Source organism: Bombus pyrosoma, linkage group LG7 (assembly GCF_014825855.1).
Source record: "Bombus pyrosoma isolate SC7728 linkage group LG7, ASM1482585v1, whole genome shotgun sequence".
Lineage (NCBI taxonomy): Eukaryota > Metazoa > Arthropoda > Insecta > Hymenoptera > Apidae > Bombus > Bombus pyrosoma.
This window is the reverse complement of record NC_057776.1, coordinates 4,356,147-4,369,658: the sequence shown is the minus strand read 5'-3', so window position 1 is coordinate 4,369,658 and position 13,512 is coordinate 4,356,147. Positions and strand designations below refer to the sequence as shown.

The 13,512-nt window shown below is 35.2% G+C and overlaps 1 protein-coding gene and 1 long non-coding RNA gene across 5 annotated transcripts in view; one reads left to right on the top strand and one right to left on the bottom strand.

The window, feature by feature from the left end:
* The window catches only part of LOC122569361 (protein Wnt-1-like), a 75,044-nt gene that overhangs the window by 21,791 nt on the left and 39,741 nt on the right, over positions 1-13,512 (bottom strand). The gene's annotated exons all lie outside the window — the stretch shown is intronic.
* Positions 914-5,476, top strand: LOC122569365. 4 transcript variants are annotated; one of them, XR_006317424.1, is made up of 6 exons: positions 914-1,200; positions 1,380-1,630; positions 1,743-1,890; positions 2,006-2,255; positions 2,448-2,617; positions 3,139-5,475. It is a non-coding gene; the product is annotated as an uncharacterized LOC122569365 (long non-coding RNA). The 4 variants fall into 4 exon arrangements; XR_006317425.1 differs by having other exon boundaries at positions 2,006-2,063; positions 3,139-5,474; XR_006317426.1 differs by having other exon boundaries at positions 1,368-1,630; positions 2,006-2,617; positions 3,139-5,476.

Sequence of the window (13,512 nt, the reverse complement as noted above, 5' to 3'; positions counted from 1 at the left end):
CCTTAAATACGTGTTAGTCGCGCAATATTGCAATCAATAGGCGGTTGGCGATATGGTTCGGGTGGCCGGCTCTTATGGGGAAAAGGTATCGACGGTTCATCGACTAACGCGGTCAAGGTTAAATAGACCAGAGACGGAGGAAGATAAATACATATATATATATATATACACATAAATGGTTGTAGAAATGTAGATAGAGATTTTGCAAGAATCCTCGATCTAAAGAATTCTTAGAATGAATTCGTGGGACGAATTTACGATGCAGTGTGTACATTACGATGTAATTTACATAGCGTGATACATAGAATTTAAAATATACTGAAACAAAGATCTAGAATTTAATATTTTAATATTTTAAAGAAGAAATTCTAGTACAACTATGATTATAATGTATAAGTACACGCATGGAATTTACAATATATTAAATAAAAGATTTGAAAAGTTATCAGATCAGGGTCTAGGGAATTTTTTTTTTCGAATTCTCAGATTCAGAAAGAATTGTGATTACTCTATAAAACATTAAATAATTTTCATTATATATTATTTAGCATAACAATTTGATACAATTTTATTAAGTATTCTCATTTTAAAATTTCACAGAAATACTCAATTATTGTCACAAATAATGATATCAAAAATCAATGACAAAACCGAACACTTATTCCGTTTAATCGAATTCCACAGAAACAAAGTCACAAGTTTAAAAAGGATCCCTTTCCGCACAACCAACCGCAGTTCGCCGCTGAAGACGATCAAAAAACCGCAAAAACTTGATCCCGCGAGAGAACTCCGTTTACCCAGACAAATCGTTCGAAATGGAATCATGGGCAAACGACACCGTCGCGCTAGATAACCAGCGTCGAGCGGTGGGGAAGGAGACAAATGGAGAAAAGGATGCAACAGTCGAGTGCACACTCTGTTCGGGATAAGGTCTCGCAGTGAGCTACGGATATTCGAGATGGTTAGAGAATAAAAAAACGACCAAAGGAAAAAAGTAATGGAAAAGAATGAAACTATAATTGGAAAATGAACGGGGCAAGGCAAACAGATTAACATGTATGAATAACAGATAGGTTAGATGCAACATGTATGAGCTGCAATCAGGGTGCAATCTGATTTTGCCATCAACGGAGTGAATCAATTGAATTGAAACCATGTAAGGATATGTTGGAAAAGATGAAACTAAAATGTGTAAAGGAGGTACATGAGACAAAATAAACAAGTTTGGTTATATTATGTTATAACTTATAATGCAACATATATATGGACTGCAATCTGCACTTGCAATTTGCTTGAATTGGAACCATATACATACATACTGACATTCATTTTTCATTCTTTATTAGTTTTGTCTATATTGTATACAGTTTACATTTTAGGAAGAGGATTAACATGGCAATTTTGATGATATGTAGATGTACAGTACACATATTATATACTATATCATAACATAAATTTGTTGTATGGAGGTTATCTATGAATAAATTATGAACGTTCGGGCAAACTCAAGCTTTTCTGATCCCAATAAAAGAAGAGAACGCTAATTGGAGATTTGTTTCACTCTCTGAATATTACATTAAATACTTTACAGTGAATATCTTCTGTACATCTTTGCACATTTAATTTTCCTGTAGGTACAATAACATCTACCGTCCATCAATAATATTTTACATCCTAACCTCTTCAAAAAGCCACACAATAAATCTTATAACACAATTAATTACAATACCATTTCCCAATAGGTATATTACAGATAAACTACGGACTTTTATACTAAATTTAGAAGTACAAAAATCTACAGACTGTACATGATCTAGGAAAATAATAAAATATCCAATGCTCTGTCCAAAGTATTCTTTATAATTTTTATTGGATGAAACAAATTTCTATGTAAGTTTCATTTCTTTAATCCTGTTCATAAAAACATAAAACTGTATAAAAATTCGCAGTCTAATTGTAAATGAAGTAACCAATCTCAACCTAATCTAAATTATCAATTGTTCAGGTGCACAAGATTAGGTGATTCACCCAGAGTACAAAGAAAGGGTGGAGGTGGGGTTAAGGTAAGTACATATAGGAGGAGGGAGAATAATAATTCGACAAAGCGGCGGTCGGAAAGAAAGAAATCCATATTCAGATCCGATGATGTATCCGGGGGCGCGGGAGGGCTGCTCCCCATTCAAAGGGGAGGAGGTAAAGGGAAGCAAGCCTATGGAAGAGGAAAGGAAGGAGGAAGCCGCGTGAACGTACACTAGGTCCCACCACTACTATACTCACCCTTTTCACATCTTTCTTCTCTCTTTCTATCTTTCTCTGTTCGTACAGAGAGTATATGCCGCGTTTTGCCTTTATCATCGGCGGCGGCGGCAAACCCTTAGCCGCGCCACGATTATGATTCCGATTATTATGATTATGATTATGATTATGATTATTATGATTATTGTTAGGTGGAGGTATCGCGTTGCCGTCACGGGCACGTCGACCCGTGCTTTGTCCACGTGACAGCGATAGGGCCCATTTATGTCGAGAACACACACTCCACGCCGACGTTATAATGGAGGATAAATCCAGCCGAAAAGACCACAATACATACATCGTTCTGTCGTAGCATTAACCGGTAAGCTACCGGATATTATCGGTTCTATGTGGATGGTTTTATATACTTTTGTACGTACGTTTGGATGTGTATGTATATAACGTAAATTGTATAGTATAGGGAATGTAATATTTTTAGCATGGCGTGATGAAAGAAAAGTTTTAGATTAGCTGTTCTACTTGGTATTTTAATTTTTATTTTACGCTTTTAATATTTTCATTGACAACTTTTGTTTTGTGTTTACACATCTTTTTTACTATATCTTTTAGACATCCTAGTTGGGAATTCCTTTTTTCAAATTCTTAAAATATTAATCAATTCTTTTTTTATCAAAGAAATATTTAATTCCGTTGAAGATTCTTAAAGACATCAGTGCACCTGGCAAGAAATTCAAACTTCAACTAGCTTTGTTCAAAACTCTTTCTAGAAAATTTCTAGAAAATCCAGATACTACTTAAGAAATAATGAAACTAATAACATCCATTCCAAATTCGTATTTCATCAAAAATAGAAGCTACAATTATAATATTCTTATTTTCCAGCAAAATCTACAAAAATCTCAGTTTCGTCTAAGAAGCGAAGAACGCACCAAACTTCCAAGCGTAAGTCTATAGAGGGGTTAAAAATCCTATTCTAAAAATTCCGAGAAAATCAGCCTTCTAGAAACCATTCCTACACGAAGAAACACTCTACACCACTCGAACCAGTTCGATAACCTAACCCAGCTTCCTCTCGCCATACCTATACAACCCTCTCCTTCACTCGTCGCTGACGAACAACCTCGTCTACTTCATCTTCAAAGAGACAACAACCTCACTCTTCGATAGGCTGTTACTGCTAGACGGAAAAACTGTAATCGGATCCGTTTCAAGCAGAAGGAGCAGGAAACACGAAGAAGAGTTTCGAAAAGACATCGCAAAGAGAACTGGAACCGCTACCGACGATGATCAGACAACATCTATCGTCGACGCGGTCGTAAACCGACGATACCAGACGAAAAGTCGACCGTTCGTCAGGTTGTCTGGCTAAGATTCGCTGCCGTGGTTCCGTTTACGAACCCACAGAAAGGAACGTAGATAAATACTCATGGACGGCTCTTACAGTTTTACGACCGTGCCACGGTTCTACGTTTGCCCGCTCTATTTGGCTAACGACAATTCTGATCTGCATTTCCTCAAACCGAAACTATCCTTATCGCCCTCTGAGATTTCTCGTGGCATCTGGTGAATCGCGTGTGGAATGCGCTTGGCAACGCTTCCGCGTGTCTTTTGGCCGTTTTATTGATGGTGTACAACAAGTACTACACAGGATTATGCAATTTTGTATTTATAGAAATTCGGATATAAGTTGGTTTTAGTACGTGATGTAGTGTTTCAAGAATCTCCAATGAAAATTTTTGGGTGAAATTAGAATACAAAATCCCTTGTTCTTCAATGTCTTGGATCGTATGTTTTAAGAATATTCAAATAAAATTTTAGAATTCGAATATAGGAGATTTTTAATTAATGTTTTAAGCTTAAATATTTAAAGAATTTTTAAAAAAGATTTGTGGAAGAATTAGGAGAAATATGGTTTTTCTTTACTTTCTGTTATTTGCTCCTTGTTAATTTCTTAAACTAGGTAAACTAGACGGGTGAAATTTTTTATCGTTAACGATCAGGTGGGCTGTTTAAAACAATCCAGACAAATGAGCATTTTTGAGCGTAACAAATGATACATTTTTATTAAGCGATGCTTTAGAAGCGTTCACAGAAAGCTTTGAATAGAATAAATATAGAATCTTTTCTTATCAAGATCTTGGGCTGTATTTTCAAGATTGTTCAAATATTTAAATATAATTTTTGAAGAAGACTTCCGGGGATCTTGAAATAAATCTGGTATTTTTATTTTAAATGAAACTTTCGGACAGAATTGAAAGCAATATAGGATTTCTTAATCAATAGATATTTTTAACGAATCTTCCATTAAGACAAACTGAAAAATTCCTGCACAACTTCTACTTTCATATTTAATTCTTCTATAAAACGTCTAGACGTAATAGATCCAGGAACTTTCGCGACTTTCTGAATGCTTCGTCCCCCAATCATTTCATTCCATCTCCTACTGTACGTGTCATCGTCGATCAGGATTAATTAGCCGGAAGGAAAGACACGGATCGTGATTCCTCTATGAACATAGAGCACGGTGCTCGTGCACATTCAACGAGAGGAAACTTCACCTCGATGTTCCCGCCGCAATCTAATGACCACCCTTCGGGCAGAGTTTTGGCCCGGGGGTCATCCCCTTTTTTCACCGTGAAAGTCACGAGGGGGCCACTTTGGATAGAATGAGATACGAACGAGGAACGTTGCATAAGTATAATGCTGGCAGAGAAAAGGGGGATGTTCGGTAATCGATACTAATTAGGACGAGGTAAAGTTTCGGTTGTGAGAGGAACAGCGGCTCTCCTATAGTATTTGTTAAAACACATATATACACGCATATATGTATGCATAATTATACACAGTGGCTAATTATTATCCACTGAAAAAATTCTTTTGATTTTTTATTAATATATTGTTCATTAGTACGTGAGATAATGGTTCTTAAAGAATATTATTTTAGGAATTGTTATATAATATATGTAATATAATGTGTAATAATAATTTGTGATAACAATTTTCATCCCTTAAGAGCTCATCAATATTATTTTTAGAATTATTGTTTGGATTCTTAAAGATTGAAAGACATATTCATTGTTAAACTGAGGACTTATATATTTAAGTATTAAATAACTCAGGTTTATGTATTTAAATATGCAAATTAAATATGTAAAAATGTACAGGATATATGCAATATGTAAAAGTACAGCATATATGTAAAATTCAGTATTTATTATAATATATAAAGGGTGAAAGAAATTCCTATCTAGATTTCACTTCTTTAATTGTATCCAGAGAAGTATAAAATTGTATGAATATTTATAATTTATCTCTAATATGTATTAATTTCCTGTATTATATATATTAATACCTGCAAGAAATTACAAGAAAGATGATACATTCCTGATAGCCAAAATATTAGGTCGTCCGAAAAGTTTCTTTCGTTTTATAAGGAAATAATGGATGCGCAATATTTTCCGTTTTATATTACTTTGTCGAATTACGTATGATCTATTTTGTTCTATCAAGATCACAACATTCGACAGATTAGCTTTCATGTTTGTATAAAGACGTGTCTGTAAAAGAAAGACACTTTTCGGACAACCTAATAGAAAAGGGAAAAGAAGAAAAAGAATAAGGGGGGGGGGAAGAAGAGAAAGAAGAATAGAACAAGAATTCTTCTATTCTCTTCAACCAAACCTAGAGCTATCGATAGGTTAAGCTTCTAGAGCGTGTACTCTAATGGGTTGCACATAAATCATTCGAGACAATAAAAATTATCACCGAATAGGTGTCCCGAGGGTCTGCTTACAATGTTTCGACGGAAAGGGTTCTCGAAATAATGGGGACGTCATAAAACTTATCTCACCTAACCATGGATATGAGCAGCTTATCGTTTAACTCTTGTCCTGCTTCCCTCGTACCTTTTCCATGAAAATTCCATTTCATCATTTTTCACCTTTCGTCGCGATAACCTTTAGTAAAAAACTATATTACCTTGAAATTGTAGAACGATTTAGATTATTTCCTTGAAAATGAAAATTAATTATAATCTTTCTATCGAACAGAGGATGTATTGAATTCTTAATTTTAATTTCTACTTTTCTGTCTTTTTAATTCCAATTTTTGTGCTGGAAATTAAAAAAATAAACTGCTACAGGAAATTTGCAATTGCGAAATGATCGAACAAATCTCTCGAACAGAGAATGTATTGAATTCTTAATTTTAATTTCTACTTTCCTGTCTTTTTAATTTCAATTTTTGTGCTGGAAATTAAAAAAATAAACTGCTACAGGAAATTTGCAATTGCAAAATGATCGAACAAATCTATCGAACAGAGAATGTATTGAATTCTCAATTTTAATTTCTACTTTTCTGCNCTTTTTAATTTCAATTTTTGTGCTGGAAATTAAAAAAATAAACTGCTACAGGAAATTTGCAATTGCAAAATGATCGAACAAATCTATCGAACAGAGAATGTATTGAATTCTTAATTTTAATTTCTACTTTTCTGTCTTTTTAATTCCAATTTTTGTGCTGGAAATTAAAAAAATAAATTGCTACAGGAAATTTGCAATTGCAAAATGATCGAACAAATCTCTCGAACTGAAAATGTATTGAATTCTTAATTTTAATTTCTACATTTCTGTCTTTTTAATTCCAATTTTTGTGCTGGAAATTAAAAAAATAAACTGCTACAGGAAATTTGCAATTGCAAAATGATTGAACAAAATCAAACGTACGATATCGGTCCATGAAATTCAAATTTGCAAAGGTAACATTCAAAAATCGTTCTACGTATGTACATATGTATGTATAAGGATGAGAAGGTGAGTTACGAGGAATTTCACACACAGAGCGAGTGACTTCAACGTGTTTCAGCGGGTAAAATATACCGGATATCGCGGGCTCGTCATTCGATTTCCGGTCAGCTAATTTTCTTTCAGAAGGAAAACAAGTCAGCTTGATAGCTTGAGCACGCAGAATCTAACAAGATATAGGCGGAGGAATTAGCGCTAACAAGATTAAAGCTTTTAAACGGAACGCGCGCAGTAGCTCCGCATAAGATTAACCGCGAAAGAGTAGGCCGAGAGAGTTATAGATATTGCATTCGGTACCCTCTCCTATCTTTCCCATAATATTTGTCTTTTTACAACGGCTACCTTTTTACGTTAGATAAAATCTTGCATTAAATATAAAGCACGTCTCGCTCAAATCGAATATCTAAATTACCTTTATTGCTGTTGAAGATAAAAAGAACGACTAGGAGAAGGTTATATAGTTCCAAGACATGTCGGAAATATTTATTGATGATGAAAAAAATGTTTCCTCAGAGTCATGCTAGAAGTCAAGATCATCGACGTTCATTCATCTTGGAACAGACTAATATTGCCTTTATGTATGTTATGTGAAAATTTTTCCAAGTAAATGTATATATACAAAATTGCACAATAAATACGTTAATACGTTCATACATAATCGACACATTGTACCGTGTTCTAATTTCTATAATAAGCCTATAATATAATAATTTCTATAATAATCTAATAGCCTTTAATACGTTGCCTGCTGTGAAAAGTACAATGTGATACACGATACATGTTTGAGAAATCAACGCGTTGAAAGCCCCAAAAAGAAATCGCAGCGCAAAGAATTCCATTGCTTCAGAAATTAAACACTTGGCCATCCCTCTTTGCTATGCCCCATCAGCTACCAATTTGCTCGCGTTTATTAGATCCACACGGAACGCAACACATCTCCTCCCACTTCACGAGCACGGTGCTTCTTCGCTAAATCCTCCCCACTCCTCCTTAAGACAGCACACGCGAGCCTAACGAATCGTAAGTTGCGCTCGATAATCGATAACCTCTCACCAGCGTTACTCGTTACATTCCCTCATTCCACGAACATTTCCCCTGTCTCTCGTCTTTCAACTTCCTACACGTCTTTTCTACGGCATAAACCAGCGGTTCTTAATCTTTTGTGTACCACGGATCTTTAAATAATTTTTCGTTGTCGCGGATCCCCAAGACTAAAATCAACACTTAGATCCGTAATGCGCCTCAAACGTGTATATCTCAAACATTCATCAACTGCTCATCAACAAGTTTCAAATTTGGGGAGAAGTGATTTATTATAAATAGACTGGAGATTTTATGCATTTTTATATCTTTATGAGCATAACTAAAGGAATGGAACATAGATACAAATGTTTCATGTTTAAATATCATAATAAATATTCTACCTTAAATATTTTATATACTTTTACATATTATATACGCTGTGCGCATCTTTGTACCGTCAAGTATCTCATAAATGCATAAAAATCCATAGTCTAATTATAAATAAATAAAAACGCAGATAATTATCCCTTATTCGAAAAATGACTACTTCTGCGTGTGAGGAACTCACAGTAGCCCGAAGATGCTTCGCGGATGACAGGTTAAGCACCACTGCCATAAACCATAACGACACGTGATCCTCTGTCGTTCCCATTGTCGCGGTCGAACGGTTAAAAACGTTTCCCGCGTAACGAGACCAGAGGTCGATAGAGTGAAAAAAGAAAGGGGAGGAAGAAGAAAACTGTGGAGAAAGAGCCAGAATATAAGAGAGACGATGGTGAAGCGGAGAAGGGAATAATCCGGCTTTCAACCGGTGCTTTCAAGAATTTAACGTTCCAGAAAGATTACACAACAAAACGGATAGGTTAGGGGGAGGGAGTAGGGGTTGATGGTGAAAGAGTGGGGAAAAGTGCAAGAAGAAAAAGAATAGTCGATTACGTCACCAACTCTTCTGTATACTCGTCGATCGTATGTAGTTGGTAGGCGAACCGATGTATCGGCTCTTCTCGAGGGGATCGGCGAATCATTTACCGGGTTGCTTAAAACAAGGCCAATCTTAATTAGGGGATGCACCGGCGGATACATTCCCATGGGATCCCCATTGTTCCCTCCCTTTTTGCACCGTTCTGCGGTGCGGTGCACGCCAGAGAGAGAACACCGTCTACGCGGATGTGGTGCGTCTAAAGGTGCACGCCCCCGTGCCCCTGGGATATCAAGTAGAGTACTACCGGTCTCCTCCGGCGTTTACCATGGAACAAAATTCCTTGAATCGACGGTGGATCCCGTATGCGCGCAATGCGCATGCGCCTGAGCGAGTGACATTAATATGTTTTCACGTGATAATGAAAGTTATCATGTTTACTATTATGGTAAAGTTTGACATAATCACATTTAGTTATTTTTATTTATTTATTTATTTTGTTATTTTATTTAGTATTTCATTTTTTCGATGAATATACTTCAACGTTATATCTTAATTTAATAGAAATATGACAACGTAGTCTGAGGTTTTAAATGAATTTGAATCCCAAAAGATTTTGAAAGTAACTTATTGATTATGAATCAATCCAGAGGAAACGTCAATGAAAGGATTGATACCTAACTTGTCAGCGGCAGTTCTAGTATTAAATTGAGTGTCGCAGTGAAAAGATACTCATTATTCATTGTGTATTGACTTGTAAATAACATAGATTACAACTTAGCTCGATAACTCATATGTTTTTTGATAAATAAAATAAATGCCACAATTTCCAAGTGATACATACCTATTATTCGTTATATATTGACTAGCAATTAAAATAAATTGCAATCTAGCATGATAAATAACGCCTATAATTTCCAAGTGATATAGTATTAATTTGACGACTACGCGTTTCACGCGTGAGCGCTGCTTAACAGCCCGATAACCTGAGCCAACAACTCACTGTGTTTTCATCTGATTGCTATACTCCATCAGTTCTAGCAGCGCTGACCAAGCCTTACCGACCAAACAGATTGACTTAAAATTGAAAACGAGCTAAGATATCAATACCAATATAGAAGGGACATATTCTTCATAGGTTATGTAGCATTTTGATGCATCAAGACATGATGCATATAGCTAACATGTTATAACAACGGAGATTGAGTGGGGAAAGCCCCAATACGCGCATTAAATGAATGCACAGACCTGTTGTAACATCACTGACGACTCGTTTATCGTCAACAGCGGCGAAATCAGCGCGTGCTTGTTTTCTCAGAAAACAGTGGAAATAAACAACGATGGATAATTTAATTACATGTTCCTAGCGATCATGGAGTGGCTACGCAAACATGAAACCCGGCCAGATTAAATATATCCGCGTGCGTGATTGGCAAACACGTTGTGTAACGTGATATTCAACACGGTGGAATGATGATGACCAGTTGAAACAATGAACTTCACTCTTTTTCGACATTCATATGGGCTTGTTTGTGGAACTACATAAATATTGTGGATATTGTTCCATCGAAGTTGGAATAATTCTGATGCTTGTTATTGTAGGAGTTTGTTTTGTGATGGAGAGTATTTAATTGAGTTCGAGGAGATTATTGATAGTAAAAATTAAGTATGGTGCGTTTAATGAAAAGGTATTTTTACTGGAATATCTCTTGACAAAGTTTTAAGTAATTATTATTATAATGCTACAACTACAATAGGGAAATATATATTATAGCGAAAATAATTTTAGTAAATCTCGAGGTAACAAATAAAATCACTAGACTTTCCATTAATTTATTAGAAGATAGGATTCTTTAAAATTCCTTAATAGATTTATTTTTAATATGTAAGAACGTTAGTAGATTATTTAATTTTTTATACTAAATGTTTTTTTTTAAGTAACAAAATAAATAGATCTGTGCAAGAAGGCAAGAATATCTCAATGCTCGATGAAACAAAAAGATTCGTAGTCAGCAACATTTTAAATCAGTGATTTCATTTCAAAGGCGGCCAAAGAACAAAAGCATTCACTACACGCTTCATTTTCTTCACCGTACCTTCCTACTGTCCCGCCCCTGGCCGGATTTTTCATTTCTTAAAAGCCTGCCTATCTCTATCCCTCATCGTACAACCTAAATTAAAACTATCTGGGACAACAGCACGAAAACCTGCCAATATAACTACATATCAATACCATTTTCTCCACCTTCCACCCCCCTCCCCTCTCTCAACTCAGTCAAACAATTCCACCAGCTAAATGACACCAATGAATCGTGATAAACAGCAATGGGAAATCATATTCTACTAAATCACAAATTCAGTGATGAAGGGAACAATATGAAGTATTTCATATTTCCTTTTTAAATTTTATACAATTTTTCCCTTAGCTTATTTAAATTTATATTCTAACCAATTTCTAGTAGTCTTCTGTCACGATCAATCACATAAATAAATTTTATCATTAACAGAAATATAGGTTGCGAAAAGTTATTTTATATTCAGTTACTGGAAAATTACTTTGCTGTTTAAGACTACGAAAACAATTTTGTTCACAGTTGCACAAACCTAAGATGATTACTATTTTATATTAGTGACTAGAAGTTTTGTAAATATAGATAATATCAAAAATCTACTACTACTACTACTGCTATTAATCTACTATTATTTTGCATTCTAAGCTCTCTTTCAAAATCTCTGGTAACTAATATTACTTGAAAAAAATAAAAATAACGATAACAATTCATAAATTCAAGGACTACCATTTTATACGTCAATTTCCCATCAGTAATTATAAATACATATTAAATGTAAATAATATTACTAACCTTTACTTCTATTTTTTAATTCAATTCAAAAATCTCACTGACATCACTGGTAACCAAAACAGTAATAATAATACTAATAACTTGTATAAATTGGAGATTCCATATTTCCTCATGTACCATCATGTCCACCCTCTCCCCGCTAGGACCCACTCATCGGTATAGACAGCACGGTGGTGCGCGAAAACAGTCAGTGTTGGTTCAGGCGTTGGTTTTGCGGCGGGTTAAGGCTCGTTCACGCGTGAAACAAGGAGTCCTGGCCTGGGATCTTAACGCTCGGTTTGACAAACGTTCTCGTTGCTTGCATTAGCATATTGCGATTTACATTTCCCTGTATTATCGACCCCTAACCATTCACGTTGTTTTGTTCAGCCTCTGTATCTATCCGTTTCACTCTGCCCCCTCCCTCTCTCTCCTACTTTGAATTTCCTGTATTTCACCTAAAGCAAATAAGAATAGACGAATTGCGCGAAATAAAGGACGTTATGATCTTGGTATAACACTGAGTTGATGGAAGAAGAGGCATGCGACGCAAACGATACCGAACGTCTATCACCGTCTATCCATAACTTGATTCAATTTAACTGAATCGGTTTATGGTTAATTTATGGCCGGGGGAAAGGCTAAATATTATGGGCAGAACCATTCGAAGAGTTATTGATGAAGAAATCAGGAGAAGTCTTGGGAAATTGAAGAAAATTGAGATTATCGATATGGTGTTAAGATTCTATTTCCTTTTCTTTTTATTCGCTGTCGCTCAACTGATATTAATCAATCTAATATTATTCAAGCTAATAATCAAGCTAATATTATTAATGAAACTTTACAAGGTAAGGTACTAACAATGTATAATAACAGCAAGTTTGGTAATAAAACAAATGAAATAACATATGCAAATTTTACAAATTAGAGGTTATATTCCACAAAATTGACACTAAATAAGGTAGGAGTCTATACCAATGAGTTCGATAAATGATTTAATTGAATTGATGAAATTGGAAATAACACTCATCATTGATTTCTTATTAGATTTTGAAATTCTACTTCACTTATTCTTTCGTCACATTAGACCCTAGACATATTTACTAATCGACTTCTAATTTCTTAATTAATAGTTTACAATGAAATTGAAAATTTATTTGATTAAACCTGAAAATTCTATGAATTTCACTTTCTTCACTCTCACTTCACTTCTTACAATTCAATAATTACAATTAATTAATTATTAGTCTATATCAGCAAGCAAGAAAATTTTGTCAATGAAAACGAACAGTAAAACTGTCGCGCCCTCAATTGTGAAAGAATAGAACTCATGAAGGGAGGACCCGGAAACTATCGCAATACAAACACCCGTTGGCTGATCATCATACAATGTTGCAGCTGATTACGAGCAACCACGCGTGTCTGCACAGCAAATCACGCTTCTACACTCTCTATACACTCTGTCAATGGCATCCTTTTCCGTGAGTAGGTGGTTACAGAAGAGACCATAAGGATTACCGTGAATCCCGAGCCAACGAAACAAGTATGTATTCGAGATACCAGAAAATGCTACTCCCGTGTAACAAGGAATTCGAGATAAGTGGTAATATTAAAATCGTGCTGCGAATCCATCTTGCGCCTGTGTACCTTCCGTTCGATTCGCTTTAGG